The following is a 20,442-nucleotide window of genomic DNA, read 5'->3' as shown; positions in this document are numbered from 1 at the left end:
GAATTGATTAGCATGTAACAATGGCAACTCTCTTCATTTATGCTAAGTGTGATTCTAACCAATGGAGAATTTTCTTCCTGGTTCCTATTGATATCAATTTCTCTAGATTTCCATAATGCCATATAGGGTCGAATGATCCCTTGATATCAAGGGCAGTCATTCTCACCTCACTCCCCTGAATATGTAGCCGATAGCAAGTATTGTACTTTGGCAGCGTTGTGCGTTGTCTCTATGACAAGATTTGCAATATGGGTTGCAGTTGTTACACTCTTAAAATTATGTTATTTCGACAGACGTCATACTAATTCTAGAGCTTTGATATTCCTGGACGATCTGACCTGGCTTTGTTGGAATATAGATTGAGGTGAGGGAGATATTTGTCTTTTAATGCTGACAGTGTAGACAGTAACCTGATATATTTGAATCACGGTAATTGGCTCTCTTGCTAAGCATTTAATTTATGTTGCTAATAATGTTCAGCAGTTAAAAATATTGCAGAACATATTTCTGATTTACGTATGTCCATCTGATGCTCTGTCTCGTCATGGGTTCAAATGGGAAAAGCATAAATGTGTGCTTCTGAATAGGAAGCTATTTAATGTGGTGGATGGCTGGTTGGTTGGCAGAAGGGAAGGGTGCTATTTCACACATCTGATGTTACAAGTGTAAAGAATTGGTTGAACCAGAATGTGTTGCAGTGGACCGTGCCAAAGAAAGAAAACCATAGTGACTTGTAGAAGCAGAAACTACGGGCGAGTTTGATTGCCATCCATTGAAGTGAACAAAGTGGAGATCATACAGAAGAAATGGAAGATCTTTCAAGTGGAGAAGGGTGGCATTAAGGCTCGAAAACTAATGGCCCCGACCCTACCTGGTGCTCGTTGCATACTTATATCGATGATGAATAAGAAAGAAATGAGGCAATAAGAGATCTGAATACCAAATTAGTGGCCATGCAGAAAATGGGAAGTTGCAGATGGTTTCAAAGTATTTGAGGCATGTGCCACTCTCAAGCAGTTACTCAGCATTGGATACTGCTGGGAGTGACGATAACCTGAAGGAGTGCAGGACAGACCATGTCAACAATGAACAAGGGACTGTATAGGAGGGAATAGCAACGTGTAGAAATGCAGCTGTTCTCGGTGATAGTCAGGGGACAGGCAGGCATTTCTGTAGCCATCATTGTGAGTCCTGCAAAGTGTGTTTCTTCCCTGGTGCCAAGGTAAAGGATTTCTGTAGGGGGAAGGTAGTGAGCCAGAATTTGTGGTACACGAATGTACCAACGACAGTACAAGGGCAGGCATTCAGGTCCTGTGATAGAATTTACAGTGGTTCGGCAGTAGGTTGAAGTGTAGTACCTCCAAGGTGGTAAGCTCTGTATTACTCCCATTGCAAGACACTCCCATCAGTCACTTTAACCTGCCTCTCTCGGACCTTTCTGCACGCCGTTCTGTCACGTCTAACCCCGATATTGTGATCAAATCTGCTGACAAGAATGGTGTATTGACTGACGTACCTTCTTCTATCTTGCAGAGGCTGAGCGCCAACTTACAGGCACATCTTCGTACTTGCCCCTGGACCATGAACCCTCAACGGAACATTAAGCCACTCTCACCAGGGCTAACACTGACTTCATCTCCTCTGGAGATCTTTCCTCTACAGCTTCACACCTCATAGTCCCGCAAGCACGAACAACCCGCATCTACCTGCTTCACAAAATCTGCAAAAAGAACGGTCCTGCAGACCCATCGTTTCGTCCTTCCTGTCCCACTGAACTTATTTCGTCCTATGCTGATTCCATTGTATTCGCACCTGGTCCATTCTATACCTACGTACATCTGTGACTCTTCTGACCCCATAAATCTTTTCAAACAATCCAGTTTCCTGGCTCCAACACCGCCTCTTCACTATGGATTTCCAATCTCTCTAAAGCTAGATTTGCTCATCAGAACAGTACAAGGGCTGTCCACCTCTTCATCGAAATGTGTCCCAAACGGTCCACATTCACCACCAGCTTTCTCCTGGCTGAAACTTTCCTCATATAACAACTTCCCCTTCAATTCCCTTCACTTCCTCCAAATAAAATGTGTTGCTATGTGTATCCACATTGGTTCTAGTGATGCGTGCCCTTTTATGGGGTATGGCGAACATTCCTTGTTTCAGTAAAATGAAAGCAAAATATTGTGGATGCTGGAAATCTGAAATAAAAACAGAAATTGCTTGGAATAATCAACTGGTCAGGCAGCATCAGTGCAGAGAGACACAGGGTTAACATTTTAGGTCTTTGAGCTTTCTTCGGAAGTGGCAAAAGTTAGCAAAGTGCGAGGTTTTAAACAAGTGAAGGTGGGGGGAGGTGAGGAAGAGAACAAAAGGAAAGTGTATGATAGGGCAGAGGACCGGAAACGTTAAATTACAAACTGCCATGGGAAAAATGGCAAAGGGATTACTACTGGTTGTTGTGAAAGACAGAGTATTCATCCAGAGACTGTTAATGGCAGAATAATGAACTGCTCTTTCCAAATGCAGAACATGAAAAACCAAGTTTAAGGCAGGCACATGGTTACAAATGAAATTAAATAATAAAATAATAATCAAAAAGGCGAATCATGCTCTGAAATTGTTGAACTCAATGTAGGGTCTGGAAGGGGTAGGGTGCCTAATCAAACGATGAGGTGCTGTTCCTCGAGCTTGCTTTGCTGTACACTGGAGCACTGCAGCAGGCCAAGGACACAAATGTGGGCATGAGAGCAGGGTGGTGAGTTGAAATTCCAAGAAACCAGAAGCTTGAGATCATGCCTGAAGACTGAGTGGGGGTGCTCCACAAAGTGGTCATCCAATCTATGTTTGGTCTCCCCGGTGTAGATGTGACAGCATTGTGAGCAGCAAATACAGTATACTAAGTTGAATTAAGTACAAGTGTACCACTGCTTCACCTGGAAAGAGCGTTTGCGGCCTTGAATGGTGAGGAGAGAGGAGGTAAATGGGTAGGTACTACACCTCTTGCGATTGCATGGGAAGGTCACTTGGGAAGGGGGTGAGGTGTTGGGAATAATTGAGGAAAGGACCAGACTGTCACGGAGGGAAAGAGTGCTTCAGAATGCTGACAGGTGAGGAGAATGGAAGATATGCCTCGAAGTGGTGTCAAGATGGATGTGGCGAAAATGGCGGACGATGATCATATGGATGTGAAGGCTGGTGGGTGGAAAGTTAGGACAAGGGAACCCTGTCTCGTTTTTGGGAGGGAGGGGAATGGGTGAGGGCTGAAGTGTTGTAAACGGGCCAGACACGGCAGAGAGCCCTGTCAAACACAACGGGGTTGGGGGTGGAATCCTCGGTTGAGGATAAAGGAAGACATATCAGAAGAGCTGCTGTGGAAGGTTGCAACATCAGAACAGATGTGTCGGAGACGGGGAATAGGGGAATGATATGGAGTCCTGGTGGGCTCATCATACATTTTAATGGCCTGCCTATTGTCAGAAATGGAGACAGACAAATCGAGGATGGGAAGAGAAGAGAGGCGGTGCTTGAGACCATTCTTCCAACTGCCTCTGTAACTTCTGTCTGTTATCAAACCTCCAAGCCAAACTTCTCCTAATGGCCCCATGCCCCTGCTGCTTTCCTGGTCTCGCATGTTCCTCTAATTTCTGTTCTATCGCCAAACCAGCTGTCTCTGAGTTTATGCTCTCCACGAGATGCACCTCCTGTTCTCCTGACTCTATTCCTTTGAAATTGTCGACAACCAAACTTCCTTTCTTACCCCCACGTTGGCTTAATTGTTTCATCTCTTTATATGCTGTCCCTCCTTAAAGAACCTATGAATGTGCCCTCCAACCTCGCAAACTACAAGGAATTTCCAACCACCATGCCCTCTGCAAATTCTTTTATCACCTGCGATTCCCTTGCCAAACTCTTTCACAACAACACATTTGAGTATCTCAAATCAAGTTTCTACCCGTACTACACAACTGAGACAGCATTTTCAAAATCACCAATTACGTTTCCGTCATCGAATTCAATACGGTGTACCAAATATAAACAAGCTGCGTACGAATTGTCCTGTGTGACTCTGCCCGTTTTAAGCCATCCCAGCTCATCCTCTAAATCTACTTGCAGCCTTTGACACTGTTGCCACACAATTGTCCTCCCAGTCGTCTAGCTAGGTAGCAATAACCGAACTTGGTTCCATAACTACTTACCCAGTGCTAGCCACAGAATCAACGAAATAACTTCTCTTCTCTGTTTTGATATCTTGGAGTTTCTCAAGGATCCATCTTTGCCGCCTTCCTATTTCCATTTCCAAGCAGGCCCTCCCCCTCCACGGCATCATATGAAAACACCATGTATGTGAGATTCAACATCTATTCTGACAACAAATAGCTTTACACATCACCATCTCGATCAGTCCTTGTACTTTGTCTGTACATTCTTGTTCAATGTAGCACGTTTACATTGAATAATTTCACCTCATCTGATTCTGGTTGGTGATTAGTTTCCGTCATCGAATTCAATACGATGTACCAAATATAAACAAGCCACAAACTAATTGTCGCAGCATAATTCTAAGGTCTGCTGCAGATATCAACTATAGCCAGAGCTAAAATAATTTGATCAACAAACTGAACAATTTAACAACTGTCAAACAATTCCTTTGTAAATGGATTATATTTGTTCTCACCGCTATCTCCAGACTCGTCTGAACCATGACCTATTTCTGGAAGGCAAAGAAAAAACATATATGTTTCAGTTCCATTTTTTACGCTCGCGCTTGTATTTCTCTTTGTTTTTTTTATTTCACAGGCTTTTGAGGAATGGAATGCATTAAAATGTGTAACTATAAAAAGGCTTGATTTTGCTGTGGCCCTCCTGTCGAAGATTCAATAATACTTGTGTTGCAATGGAGTGTTTAGCTTCAATATGAAGCATCGCATAATTAATGCAAGCTTATCACTCATTACTTTAATGGATGGTAAGTTCCAGGCCTTCCAGTGCAGACTCGAAAATGTGTAAACTACTTGAAAATAATTTTTTTTGGATTCGTGGGAAACATAGTGTCTGAGGCTTCAAACATCTCCGATGGCCCTGATGCATCTGACTCTGCTTTCCTAATAGTAAAGATGTTTTAAATACAGGACGTCTCAATATCGGGATCTTGCTTTCGTACTGTCCCCACATGCTTGGAAAATTGGGGTGTATCCTTCTGCGAAAGCAAACAAAAATGTTGTAAACAGTTTCTGATGAATTGTTTTCACTGCAATGTGCTGATGGGAATAAATTATCCACTACAATGAACTATCTGTCCTCAGCATATATTACATAATCATGACATGGACAGCGTACACTGTCTGGTTTCCTTCTGCGGATGTAAGTGCCAATCACCTCCTATCTGCCGAACGATACAGAGTGACGTGAAGCACCACAGTACCTGGCACACTTGCTGGGCTATATTTTATCCCTCTTCCACCACCTATACCGAAGCTAATCAACATTTATTGGAGGATAATTACATGTTTCTTCGTACAATCTTCATCGTCTGTATTTGAAAGACGATGATGTTTCATAAGCCTTCTTTACTTGATTTCCTGCTTTCTGGGAAGAATGAATTGCCACACAGAAAAGAAAATGCTTTGACTTCAAGAGAATCATCATATCTAGTGAATGAAATCGTTTCGTGTTGCTAAAATTAAGCACATTTGCATACTGAGTGTTGGTGCAATCATTGGCATCATCAATAGACCTCTGCTGAAATGTTTATTTATTTTGGGAGGAAGTGTAATGAAGCAGGGCATACATCAACATTTTAATGCCGTGCTAAACTGATGTTTCAATTACGTAACTAACTGCACCAGGCTGCTGAACGCATCCAATTACATAGATACATGAAAACATCTAATGGCAAGGCTGTACCCATACTGAAAAACGCTACGGGCTTCAGACCAGTGTCCGGCATATGAACATTACTCCACCTGCGGTTGAATGCAACCTTCATCAAACTGTCAAGAACAGTAGCCAATTAACGATTAAATGCAGCTTCAAATTATTTCCATGTCTCTTGACAATCTGACACGGAAGCATAGATAGTGAGCTGCCTTCATGCACGATGCTACACTTTTCTGTCCTTTATCGACTCCTCTGAATTCTCATTTTCAAATGGGTCATACATCTATTAGTTCCATTGAATGAGTTCACTTTTAATATTGCTCGAAGGATATTGTGACATCTTTTAATTGCTGGCATTGGTGGAACTGACGTCTTACCTTTATAGTTCTAAATAATAGCTAATCTTTATTAACATTCAACACTACCACTGAGACTTTTTTTTTTTTAATTACACAACTTCAAGTTATACAGATGTCTTCCCTGGGTTGGAGAACTCGATGCAGACGATTTTGAACCATCAGTACATCAAAACAGCACTCTCTCTAAAGAACACTGCGCATCAGGTTGTGTGGTCACAGACTTCACTGTGTGGTTGAAAATAATGGAGTACTTTTGTCTCTGTGTTCTGGCTGATCCGCTTCTGTGCCGTTTTCCATGTCCTCCACACTGCCTGAAGACAGGACAGTTCACTGGACAAATCGAAACCTTGGTATCACTTCAATTTTCACTCAAGTTTCGTATACCAGTGCCAATTAATCCTACCAATGTCCGTCATAATTTTGCATACCTCAATCAGGTGCCCCCTCAGCCTTCTCTGCTCTGAGGGAAAAAACGCTAGTCTATCCAGTCTCTCTTCATAGCTGAAATGCTCCATCCAGGGAACATTCTGGTGAATCTCCTCAGCACCTTCTCCAGTGCAATAACTTACTTCCTATAGTGCGGTGACCAGAACCATACACAGGACTCCAGCTGTGGCCTAACCGGCGTTTTATGCACCTACATCATAACCTTCCTGATCTTATATTCAATGCCTCGGCTAATAAAGGCAAGTATTCCATATGCCTTGCTAATCAGCCTATCTACCTGTGCTGCTTCCGCCAGTGATCTATGGGCAAGTACAACAAGGTCCTTCTGACCCTCTGCACTTCCTAAAGTACTATTGTCCATTATATAGTCCCTTGCCTTGTTAATCCTCCCAAAATGCATCACCTCACACCTCTCAGGATTAAATTCCATTTGCCACTAGTTCACCAGCACAACTACATCGTCCTGTAACCTAAGGCTTTCCTCCTCACTATTTATCACACCAACAATTTTCGTGTCATCTGCGAACTTACTGATAATACATCCAATATTTCAGTTTAAATCATTAATGTACACTACAAACAGCAGGGGTCCCAGCACCGATCTCTGTGGTGTACCACTGGTCACAGGCTTCCACGCAAAAAAAAACCCTCGGCCATCACTCGCTGCCCCCTGCCACTAAGCCAATTTGGATCCAATTTGCCAAATTGCCCTGGATCCCATATGTTCTTACCTTCATAACCAATCTCCCACGTGAGCCCTTATCAAAAGCCTTACTGAAGTCCATGCAGACTACATCAACTGCCTTACCCCCAACTACACATCCAGTCACCTTCTCAGAAAATTCAATCAAGTTTGTTAGACACGATCTCCCCCTGACAAAGCCATGCTGACCATCCCTGATTAATCCCTGCCTCTCGAAGTGGACACTAATCCTGTCCCTCAGAAATGTTTGCAATAGTTTCCCGAGCACTGCTGTTAGACTCACCGGCCTGTAATTACCTGGTTTTTCCCTGCTACCCTTCTTAAATAATGGTGCCATATTCGTTGTCCTCCAATCCTCTGGTACTTCTTCTATGGCCAGAGAGGATTTGAAAATGTCTGTGAGAGCCTTTGTTATCTCCTCTCCTGCCTCACATAACAGCCTGAGATGCATTTCATCTGGGCCTGAAGATTTATCCACTTTTAGCCCACTGAAACAGCTAATACTTCCTCCCTTCCACTGCTAATTTGTTCATGTATATCACAATCCCCCTCCTTGATCTCTACACCTACATCGTCATTCTCCATAGTGAACACAGATGAAAAGTAATAATTTAAAACCTCACCTATGTCCTCCATATCCACACACATGTTGCCACTTTGGTCCCTATTGGACCCTACTCTAACCCTGATTATCCTCTTTCCCTTAATATACTTATAACACGCCATTGGATTTTCCTTTATCTTGCCCACCAGTGTTTTATCATGTATCCTCTTCGCTCTCCTAATTACTTTTTAAGTACCTCCCCTCCGGCCCTACCCTTTCTAAAATCCTCCAAGGCCTTCGCTGTTTTCGGCACTTTGAATCTGCCATAAGCTTTTTTCCCTCCTCATCCAATCCTCTATATCTCTTGACAGCCATGGTTCCCTGGACTTGTTGGTCCTACCCTTCACCTTTACGGGAGCATGCTGGCCCTGAACTCTCACTATTTCCTTTTTGAATGACTCCCACTGATCTGATGTAGACGTTCCTACAAGTAGCTGCTCACAGTCCAATTTGGCCAGATCCTGTTTTATCGTATTGAAATCGGCCTTCCCCCAATTCAGTACTGTTATTTCTGGTCCCTGTTTGTCCTTTTCCATAGCTACTTCAAATCATACAGAGTAAGAGACACTATCCCCAAAATGCTCCCCCACTGACACTTCTGCCACTTGTCCGGTTTCATTTCCTAGGATTAGATCTGGTACCACATCTTCTCTTGCAGGACTTTTTCCGTGCTGGCGTAAAAAGTTCTCCTGTATGCACTTCAGGAATTCTGCCCCCTTTAAGCCTTTTGCATTAAGAATTTAATTGTGCCAGCAGTGCTTGCAGCGCTGGGCCTGAAATGTGCAGAGAATCCCGTGCTAGCCGAACACAGGCAAATAACAGCCTAACAGCCTGGCGCTGGGATCCCCACCCTCTGATGATGAGAATCCCGCCTCCAAGAGCTGCCGGCCAATCAGAGTGCTGGCAGCTCTGTGGTATCAAGTTCCACTGGGAGCTGTCGCCACTATCAGTACTGCTGGAGTCCATTAAACCAGGCTTAGTTCTGGAGCCACGGATCACAAGTGAGTGAGGCGATGTTGCCAGGGGCCCGTCGATAGGGGGTAGTTTGGGGGCGGTGGTGAGGAGGGTGGGCGTCAAATGCAGGGGAGAGTGCTCGACAGAGGTTGGGTGCTTGCCAGCGGGGGACCTCCGTGGATTATAGATTGCCCAGGGTGGAGCTAAACACAGAAAAGCAAATAAATCAGAGGGAAAACAGTGGAATTGAGTTTCAAGGAAGTAAGACCAGGATGGATGGCCTCTACCTTAATGCCAGTACTATTATAGGTATAACGGATGAGTTAAGATCAAGGATTGTCACGTAGAATTGTGATACAGTAGCCATCACGGAGACATGGTTGCGGGAGGGGCAGGATTGGTAGCTCAATATCCTGGGATATAGAATCTTCAGGCGAGACAGAGGAGGGGGTAAAAGAGGAGGGGCATTGCAATATTAGTTAAGGAATCAGTTACTGCTGTCAGGAGAGATGATATCTTGGAGGGGGAATCAAATGAAACTTTATGGGTAGAGTTTAAGAATAAAAAAGGGACAGCCACATTGCTAGGTGTTTATTATAGACCTCCAGATAGTCAGCGGGAAGTTGAGGAGCAAATATATACGCAATTCGCAGAGGTGTAATAATAGGGTAATTATAGTCGGTGATTGCAACTTTCCCAACAGTAATTGGGATAGTCATCGTGTTAAGGGCTTAAAGGGAGTGGAGTTCTTAAAATGTATACAGGAGAATTTTTTTAGCTCAATATGTAGAGGATCCAACAAGGGAGGGTGCAGTGCTGCACCTAATTCAGGGGAATGAAGACGGACAGGTGGTTGATGTATTAGTGGGGGTGCATTTTGGTGATAGCGACCACAACATGGTACAATTTAGGTTTGTTATGGAGAAATAAATAGACAAGTTGCAAAAAAAAAGGTTTTGGATTGGGGGAAAGCGAATTTTAGGAAAATAAGGCACGATCTGGCCAAGGCAGACTGGAAAGAGTTACTTTTCGGGAAATCTACAGAAGAACAGTGGAGGGCATTCAAAAAGGAAATGGGGCGGGTACAGGCCGAACATGTTCCTTCTCGGGTAATAGGTAGAAGCAACAAGCCCAGAGAACCATGGATGACCAAAAACATTCAGGGTAAGATGAGTTGGAAAAGAGAGACTTTAAGCAAATACAAAGAGAGCAAATCAATGGAAGCATTAGTGGTGTACAGAAAGTGTATGATGGAGCTTAAGAAATCAATTAGGAGAGCAAAGAGGGGATATAAGAAAGCTCTGGCTGGTAAAAGTAGGGAAAATTCCAAGATATTCTCTGATTATATCAATGGGAAGAGGATATCCAGGGAAAGAGTAGGACCCATTAGGGACAAAGGGGGAAATCTGTGGGTGGAGCCAGAGGACATTGGAAGGGTGTTGAATGAACACTTCACATCTGTCTTCACCCAAGAGAATGAAGAAGGTAGATATGAAACTCACAGAGAGAGAGAGACTGTGAGGTGCCTGAGCAAATTGTCATAAGGAGTGACAAGGTATTGGAGGATTTGGAAGGCTGAAAAATGGACAAATCTCCAGGTCCGGACGATTTGTGTCCCAGGATGCCGTGCGAGGCGAGGGTGGAGATTGCAGGGGCTCTGACCCAAATTTTGTATTCCTCTCTGGCCACGGGGTAGGTGCCAGAGGACTGGAGAACAGTTAATGTGGTCCCACCATATAAGAAAGGTTGTAGAGATAAGCCAGGGAACTATAGACCACTCAGTCTCACGTAGGTCGGCAAACTATAGGAGAAAATGCTGAAGGAGAGAATCTATCTCCACTTGGGGAGGCAAAATTTGATTAGCAATAGTCAGCATGGCTTTGTCAGAGGGAGGTCATGCCTAACAAATTTGATTGAATTTTTTGAGCATGTGACCAGGTGTGTAGATGAGGGTAGTGCAGTTGATTTAGTTTACATGGATTTCAGCGAAGTATTTGACAAGATCCCACATGGACGACCTATCAAGAAAGCAAATGCACATCGGATAGAAAGTAACTTGCTAAGGTGGATTCAAAATTGGCTTAGCCGCAGGAGACAGAGAGTGAGGACAGACGGCAGTTTTAGTGACTGGAAGCCAGTGTCCAGTGGCGTACCACAGGGATCTGTGCTGGGTCCCCTATTGTTTGTCATTTATATAAACGACATAGATGACTCTGTGCGGCGTAGGATCAGTAATTTCGCGGGTGACACAAAGCTTGGCCGAGGGGTTAACAGTGAGGTTGAGTGTCTTGGGTTGCAGTAAGATATGGACGGGATGGTCAAATGGGCAGAAAAGTGGCAGATGGACTTTAACGCTGAAAAGTGTGTGGTGATACACTTTCGAGGGAGTAATGTGACATGTAAGTATTCAATGAATGGCTTGACACTGGGAAGTTCCAAGGATCAAAGGGACCTTGGGGTGTTTGTCCATAGATCCCTGAAGGCAGAAGAGCAGGTTCATAGGGTGGTGAAAAAGGCATATGTGACACTTGCCTTTATCAATCGAGGCATAGATCACAAAAGCAGGCAGGTAATGTTCGAGTTGTATAGATCTTTGGTGAGGCCACAGCTGCAGTTCTGTGTGGAATTTTGGTCGCCGCATTATAGGAAGGATGTGATTGCACTGTAAGGGATGCAGACGAGATTCACCAGGATGGTGCCTGTGATGGAACATTTAAGCTATGAAGAGAGGTTGGATAGGCTTGGGTTGTTTTCCCTGGAGCAGAGAAGACTGAGGGGTGACCTGATCGAGATGTACAAGATAATGAGGGGCATGGACATGGTGGATAGGGAGCAGCTGTTCCCCTTATTTGAAGGGTCAGTTACTAGGGGACACATGTTTAAGGTGAGGGGCAGGAGGTTTAAGGGGGATTTCAGGCAGAACCTCTTCACCCAGAGGGTGGTGACAGTCTGGAATGCACTGCCTGGTAGGGTGGTAAAGGCGGGTTGCCTCACATCCTTTGAAAATAACCTGGATGAGCACTTGGCACGTCATAACATTCAAGGCTGTGGGCCGAATGCTGGCAAATGGGATTAGGTAGACAGGTCAGGTGTCTTTAATGGATCGGTGCAGACTCGATGGACCGAAGGGCCTCTTCTGCACTGTATTATTCTGTGATTCTGTGAGCTGCCCCAAATCCGCAGAGAGGCCGCTTTGTTTCACTGGATGACCTCACATATTGGTGGAGGACTGTGTGCTACTAGTTAAATCGAAGAAGCGGTTGGAAGTGGCCCTTAAATGACTGTTAATAGGCCACGTAAGGGCCTCGATTGACCGCGAGGCTCGAGGGTGTCTTTGGCCTATCCCACCCCGATATTATCATGTTGAAAGGTGGGGGTGATGGGCCTTCTGATCCCTGCCTCCTGCCGCAATTCTCCAGGGTACCCATTAAATTCAGCCCATCTAGTACAGGTACCTGAACAATGAAGCAGGATTCTTAGAGAATCTTTCAATTCTTGGCTTGTTCCATTGTTCAACTAAGGCTCATTATGCCAATATTAACTCCCTGACTTGATTACTGTTCCACTGCCAAGCGAATCAGGACTCGACATCGAAATTTGTCCTCTGGCTGTCGACAAATGTTTAACCACTGATGTCTATTTCCCTCTACCTGGACTGCCCGAGTTGCAAATACTCTTTGCAGCGTACCACAGATCTGAAACCCCGTCTCCCACCTGTGGAAATGACAAAGAATGACCAAGGAAGAGTGCATTATATCAAACATCTGCCATGATTCAACAGTCATTAAATAATCCATGACAACGGATCAATTGCAAAAATCAATGGTCTTTTCAATAGAATCTCATCCCATTTGTAGTAGCTATGATTCAATAACAATATTCTTGAATGCGATGGTTCTAATAAATGCATTTACACGCGGTAAACTATGAAGTATCCTTCAGCAGGCAGAGAAATGAAAGTAGATATGTTTTAATTTGTTACTAATTTCTTTCATTGTCCCTGGAAATACGATGCATCAGAATGCATTAAGTAGAACTTTGAAATTTTGGCAATGGAATTTGGTGTGGGCGACATTAAATTTGGCCAATCGCCTTCTACACATGCCTTCTACGCAGCTCTCGCTCAATATTTGAACCCAATTAATATCTGTTTTAATGGGTAATCTCAGGAATTTGAGACAGACACATTAAAGAAACCAAACAATGCCTGGACGCATGCATTTGGATTAGAATCCAAATGATCGCAAATGACCATGCTGCTTCTTTATTGAGATTTGTTCATCCATTTTCTTGTTCATACTTCAATACACATTGGACTCCAAATGCTGCATTCCATTTCAATGGTGCACTTATCCTTGAAGTCAATTGTAATAACTTTCTATTGTGCTGAGCTTTTGCTTCTTGGTATGAAGTATTGGTATGATAATTCTACCGCTGGTCCTCGCTTATCCTTTGTAGCCTGGAAATCACAATTCACACCATCAAGATGATCGAAGCAATATATTTCTTTCGTAAAATGTCAATTATTTAATCATCCAGGCCTCGACTTTATTAACATCCTTGTAACCAGCCTGAAGAATACTTGTGAACAAAACCTGGCTCCTGAGCGCATCATTTTTCTTTGGCACTAAGAGTGCCTTTATGGATTCAAATTGACATTAGGGGCGTGTGCACATTCTTTGCGTGCGAACTGCATAGACGCCATTTTAGTGACGGTAATAAAAACAAGAAATGCTGGAACCACTCAGCAGGTCTGGCAGCATCTGTGTAAAGAGAAGCAGAGTTAACGTTTCGGGTCAGTGACCCTTCTTCGGAACGCTATTCGTGCACGTACACCGAGCTTCAGTGTTCATGTAAATGGCACGTCCAGCAGAATTATGCAGTATAGGCAGATTGTGACCTTCATCAGTGTGTAACGCGCATTTGTCACCGATGCTGCCCTTGTGGAGCTCAAAGATCGTTCTAACGCCCTCTGTGAAACACATACTGTTGTACTCGCCTTTAATAGCAGCATGATGCCTCTCCTCACCACCAATGCGATGTTAAGAGATCACCAACAACCTGCAAATTAGCAACTGATTGATTTTTATTGGCACCTACTGGAATATAGAACTATTAGTTAGTTTCAAAAGTTACTTAAATTTGCTGAGGTCGGTAAAGAATGGTTGTACTTATTGAATTTGTCCAGCCATCAGAAATGTTGTACGAACAACTTTCTCCTAGATGTGGGTGCACTAGCATGCAGTCCCCTTGGACAAAAGTGTTGTCAGGAGAATGAGAAGGGACAGGGCACAACAAGACAAACGAGGGAGAGGGGTTATGGCTTTCATCAGGCCACAGTGCCTTAATGTTCAGGAAGCAAGTGTCCTTCCTAAACCTTAGATAGGAACAATATGCTGAACATTATAGTAAGGATGTACTAACTGAAATCTGTCACCTTAAGCAGCAACCAATCCATGCTCAGAACGGGACAAGAAGGAATTTCAGGTAAATATGGACATAAGCTTTTATGTGATTGGCTCCATTCTGGAGCAGGCAATGGGCTGGATTTTGCTACGCCAGCTATTAGTGCTGGGCCAAGGAGGTGGGAAAACACCGTCTCACCTTTATTGAGCCCTCCAGTGTGATTTAATGGTGCTCAGGCAGTGAATTGATTGGCACCGGGATCTCCATCCATTCAAAGATGGAGATAGTGACCATAATACAGTATTTTGTACCATAATCATGAAAAAGAACAAAGATAAAACAAGAGTAAAAATTCTAAATTGGAGGAAGGCAAATTTTAAGAAATTGGGAGGAAATCTGGCGAAAGTGGACTGGATACAGCTACTTGAAGGAAAATCAGCGGCATGCCAGTGGGAGGCATTCAAAAGTGAGATACTGCAAGCAGTGTGCAGGCATGTCCCCACAATGAAAAAGGGTGGTACTGCCAAATCTAGAGCCCACTGGTTCTCTAGAAGCTTACAGGGTAAGTTAAAGCAGAAAAAGAAAGCATATGACGATCACCAAAAAAATAATATTTTAGAAAGCCAGGAGATGTATAGAAAGTGCTGGGGCGATGTAAAAAAGGAAATTAGAAAATCAAAGAGAGGACGTGAAAACTTACTGGCAGGTAAAATCAAGGAAAACCCAAAGATATTTTATCAATACATTAAGAGCAAGACGATAACCAATGAAAGGGTACGGTCAGCAGAGATGTACAAGGTTACTTATGCGTGGATGCACAATATGTGGGCAGGTTTCTTAATGAGTGTTTTGTCTCTGTCTTCACAAAGGAAAGGGTTGATGTAGACATTGTAGTAAAACAAGAGGAGTGTGAAATATTAAAAACGTTAAGCATAATTAGAGAGGTTGTACTCGATGGTCTGACATCCTTGAAAGTGGATAAATCGCCAGGTCGTGTGGATTGCATCCCAGGTTGTTAAAGGAAACTAGGGAGGAAATAGTGGTTGCACTGAGGATCTTCAATTCCCCACTAGATACAGGAGGGGTACCAGACGATTGGAGGTCTGCGAACTTTGCATTGCTGTTTATAAAGGGTGCGAGGGACAGGTCAAATAATTATAGTCTGGTTAGTCTGACCTCCTTGGTGGGTAATTTGTTTGTATCTATTCTGAGGGACAGGATAAACTGCCACTTAGAAAGGCACGGATTAATCAGGGATAGTCATGGATGGTCAGGTCTTACGAACATATTTGAATTTTTTCAGAAGTAACAAGAAGGATTAATAAGGGTAATGCAGTGGATGTAGTCTAAGTGGATTTTAGTAAGGCATTTGACAAGGTCCCACATGGCAGACTGATTAGTAAAATGCAAACCCATGGGATACAAGGGAATATGGCAGGTTGGCTCCAGAATTGGCACAGGGGCAGGGAACAAATGGTAGCATTTGACTGATATTTTTGTGAATAGAAGGTGATTTCAGTGGCATTCGACAGGGCTCAGCGTTGGGTCCCTTGTTGTTTGTGGTTTAAAACAATGAAATAATTGTTGGGATTAAATGTGGGAGGCATGATTGGGAAAATTGATGATGACAGCAAAAATGACCATGTATTTACTAGTGAAGGAGATAGCCATAGACTCCAGAATGATATCAATGGTTTTGCTGAGTAGGCGGAAAACTGGCAAAAGGAATTCAATCCAGGTAAGTGTGAGGTAATGCACTTGGGGAGAGTAAATAAAATGATAGAATGCACAATAAACTGGAGGATATTGAGGGGGGGGGGTAGAAGAAGTGAGAGACTTGGAGTGCATGTCCACAGGTCCGTGAAAGTGGCAGGACATGTAGCTAGAGTGGTGAAGAAGGCACGCGGAATGCTTTCCTTTATTGGCCACGGTATAGAATTGAAAAGCAGTAATGCTATTCTGGAACTGTATAAAACGCTGGTTAGGCCACAGTTGCAGTCTTGCATACAGTTCCGGTCACCACGTTACAGAAAGGACAAAATTGCTCTAGAGGGAGTACAGAGGAGATTTACAAGAATGTTGCCATGGCTCGAAAGATGCAGCTCTGAGGAAATATTGGATAGGCTAGGGTTGTTTTCCTTGGAACAGAGGAGGCTGAGGGGTAACTTAATAGAGGCATACAAATTATGAGGGGCCTAGATAGAGTAGACAAGAAGGACCCGTTTCCCCTAGCGGTGAGGACAATTACTGGGTGCATAGATTTAAGGTGATTGGAAGAAGGATTAAGGGGGACCTGAGGAAAACTTTTTCACCCAGAGTGCGGTGTCTGTCTGGAGATCATTGCCCTGAAAGGAGGTGCAGACAGATACCCTCAATTATTTAAAAAGGTACCTGGACATGCACCTGAAGGGCTGCAATCGGCAAGGCAACGGACCAGATGCTAGAAGGTGGGATTAGATTGGGTGGCTAGATTTTCCGGCCGTCACAGACATGACAGGCTGATGCCCTCCTTCTATGCCATAATTTGTCTATGGTTCTATGCCACCTCCATGAGCTGCCATAGAATCAGAGGTCCGGCAGCTCAGGTGTATTATCTGTGACATGGGAAGCAGAGGCCCCTGCCAGTACTAAAAAAGGCCTTGGAGCCAGGAGTAAGTGAGGTTGAGTCACCAGGGCCACACCAGCACTCTCCAAGTCTGACATGGGGAGGAGTGTGAGCCCTTAATGTAAACGAAGGGGTTCAAATAGGTGGAATATTTCTCGGTGGGACCTTCTGTGGGCCCAGGGAGGAAAATTCCACGTGCCGGTGAGGAGGTCGCCTGACTTCACTGGGCGACCTCCCTGAGTGGTGGTGCCTCCTCTGCCGCTGGCTAAACCCCCGCGGTGGCAGGATAAGACTGCAGGTTAAGTGGCTGGTCACTTAAGGAGCTCAACTGGCCTTTGGAAGGAAGGCTGTCGTCTGCTTATCCCACCATCAACTAAATTCCAATGCGGCGGGAAAGCGAGGAACCCTCTGCTTCCTGCCTTCCTCTGCAATTCTATAGGCCACCTATCTCTAAACTCATCTCCGGGTCCCTATAAAATCATCTCAATATGTGCAGCATCTCTCAATTTATATCCGTTGTTTCACAGGTAAGGCCACTGAGACTCCAGTTTGATAGGGAGCTGGATACAGTTTCAATCTCTGTTGCTGAAAATATCCAGGCAGTCAGAGCAGGTGACTTTACAGGATTTCATGTTTCTCCGTGACTCTGTGGTTGTCACAGGTGCATTTTGCCTGAAATAGACCGCTTCTGAATGCTTATCTGGTGTGTCACCATACGCAGTGAATCATGCAGGTCAGTATAATGCCTTCATTCTGTGGCATCTCACTGTGCCATTTTCATTTGATCCTGCATAACAAACCAGAGGATGGGTACTGTATAACAAGGATTATCCACTGAACTCATGGCTCTTGACTCTGGTGCGCAAACTCAAACATGGCTGGGCTGCATGAGTACAAGGAAAACCTTGCTGCCACAACAATTATGACAGACCAGACAATTGGGAAACTGAAATAATTTGTTGTATTGGCATCTGTGAGGCAGCCCTGCAGTACTTGACATGGTTTGTTCCAAGATTTGCATTTGTCTGCTGGATAACCTGGCTGTCTTGAGGGCACAGAACTAATCAACAGCTCTACAGCTGCCAATAGATGGGCGGAAAGAGGAGGGGAGGACAAGCAACAGGAGGAAGAGGACAAAAGGAAGGAGAAAAGGAAGGAAGGAGGTAACCAACACGGCTACTTTCTTGCCTGCTGTCCGTGAATGACTCATCTGAGTGCTATTATAGTAAACACAACTCCAATTTCAACTTCGCCAAGTCACACACCAAACCATCCCTCTGGAGCTGACCATCACAAAGCGAGTTGGGCACAACCAAACATAAATTCCAACAGAAAAATATTCCAAACCAAATTGTTAAATATAACCCTTAACTAATCAAACTCGGGCGGCACAGTGGAGCAGCCTCACAGCTCCAGGCACCTGGGTTCGATTCTGGGTACTGCCTGTGCGGAGTTTGCAAGCTCTCCCTGTGTCTGCGTGGCTATTCGCTGGGTGCTCCGGTTTTCTCCCACATCCAAAGACTTGCAGGTGATAGGTAAATTGGCCGTTGTAAATTGCCCCTAGTGTAGGGAGGTGATAGGGAATATGGGATTACTGTCGGGTTAGTATAAATGGATGGTTGTTGGTCGGCACAGACTCGGTGGGCCGAAAGGCCTGTTTCAGTGCTGCATTTCTAAAATAAAAGAAAAGTATGCATCCCCATATTGCGTGTCCTCCATGTGCCTCTGCCTGTCCGAGTGCTCCGACTCAGTGTTACCCCAGCGGCCGAAAAATGGCTAATGCAAAGTTATTTACTTTTCGTCAGGGAGGCTGAAAATGGCCTTGCACAATGAAATCGACCATATCGTCCACAGAATGCCTAGGTTCAGTGAGCAAAATTTTGCCATAGGTGACAGCAGTCTGATTCAGCAAGCTGCCATACAACAGCAAGGATAAGTTGGATTGGTAGTGCTGTGAGGAAGTATGCTAACCTCCTGAGGGAGGAAAGCATAGTTTTGCTCCATGGCGCCACTGCTACTCCCCCGTTCAGTGCTTCAGAAAGCATCGTAATCTATTGGAGGAAGGATTACTGGACTGTTGTGACAAATTGCAACTGACTTAGAAAATTGGCATACGCAGCAATGGTGGCAGTGGTCTGAGCCAACGTAGCAGCAAGTTGGGCTTGCATGGCAATAGTCTGAGCTTGCATGTCAGCAGGCTAAGCTTTAACGACGTCAGCTTGAGCTTTCCGTGTCAGCCTCCTCCATGTTATTGACACTGACCACAGATTTCTGGCAGACATGCCAATGCACCACCCAGGTCCTTGTGTACACCAATGATTTTTTTTTCTGCAGCCCATTCCATCGAGCTACCCATTTCAGAAATCTGCAACAGAATTCGTGTGTAACCTCCCTCTTTGGCGAGCTGTCGCACACCCTTAGTTTTTCCCTGCGCTTCTTGCAACCCTATTTTGTTGCTGGTATCTCTCCACGTCTATATTCACCTTCCATGTATGCGTCATGCCAACATCACAGCTGCTGGCTGCAAGTATGAAAGACGGTGTTGGTGTTTCTTCTTCATCACTGTCTTTCTGCTCTTCCACTACTGTCTGACTAGGTATTGTGTATCTGAAAGGAGAAACGCGCAAGAGTAGGTTTGTGGTTTTGGGAGTGGATAACACATGCAGTGCATCAACTGCAGCTTGCAAACCAGAATAGCCTGCAGCATGAGGAGAAAGTTGGATTTAAAAGGTATAGGCATACTGTCATTCTCGATGTTTTCAGGGATGCCACTGACCATGGTGACAGTAGTGTGAGATGTGGGTGAGAAGCTTAGTGCAATGCTAAGTTTGTGAGCGTGTGTAAAAACTATGAAGTTGAGGTATAAGTTGTGATTGATAGATATTGTTTGTAGTTGTCTAATAGGTTTTCCCGCTTCCTTGGTGAATACGTATTGATAAATAGGTATTGATCTTTACATGTGCAATAACACAAGAGCAAAGGTACTCACTCCACTGAACCATCTTCATACCAGAGAGCATAACTTCAGACTAACAGTTGATATAGCAAAACTCAATGGAAAATATCGACATAGGAATTCGCTGTTGTCAATAGTAAGTACAAACGATTCGCATGGAAGTAACCTTTGTGGGCATAACTTTTGCAAACGGTAAAATTTGCACAGTATTCGAATTGCTTTGTTTTAATAGATAATGATAGAATTAACGACCATTCCAAAATTCCTATCAGTGTACAATTTCACAATAATAACGGCCAATCCCTGTAACCATCGTTAATCAAACATTGATTATGTCATTGGCGTTGCCAACACGGGTAAATTGTTCATGGAAGCACCTTGAGTTTCACATTTGAGAACGGTCTTCGGATCACTGCAACTTATTAGTCATTATATCATATCATGTTTCACAGAATTGACCTACTTTTTTGATGATATGCATACCTTTCGCTTTTGCAATCAGTTCTGCCTCTGGAATCAATGCACATTCAA

Source organism: Heterodontus francisci, chromosome 29 (genome assembly GCF_036365525.1).
Source record: "Heterodontus francisci isolate sHetFra1 chromosome 29, sHetFra1.hap1, whole genome shotgun sequence".
Classification (NCBI taxonomy): Eukaryota; Metazoa; Chordata; class Chondrichthyes; order Heterodontiformes; family Heterodontidae; genus Heterodontus; species Heterodontus francisci.
This window is presented reverse-complemented; position numbering follows the sequence as displayed.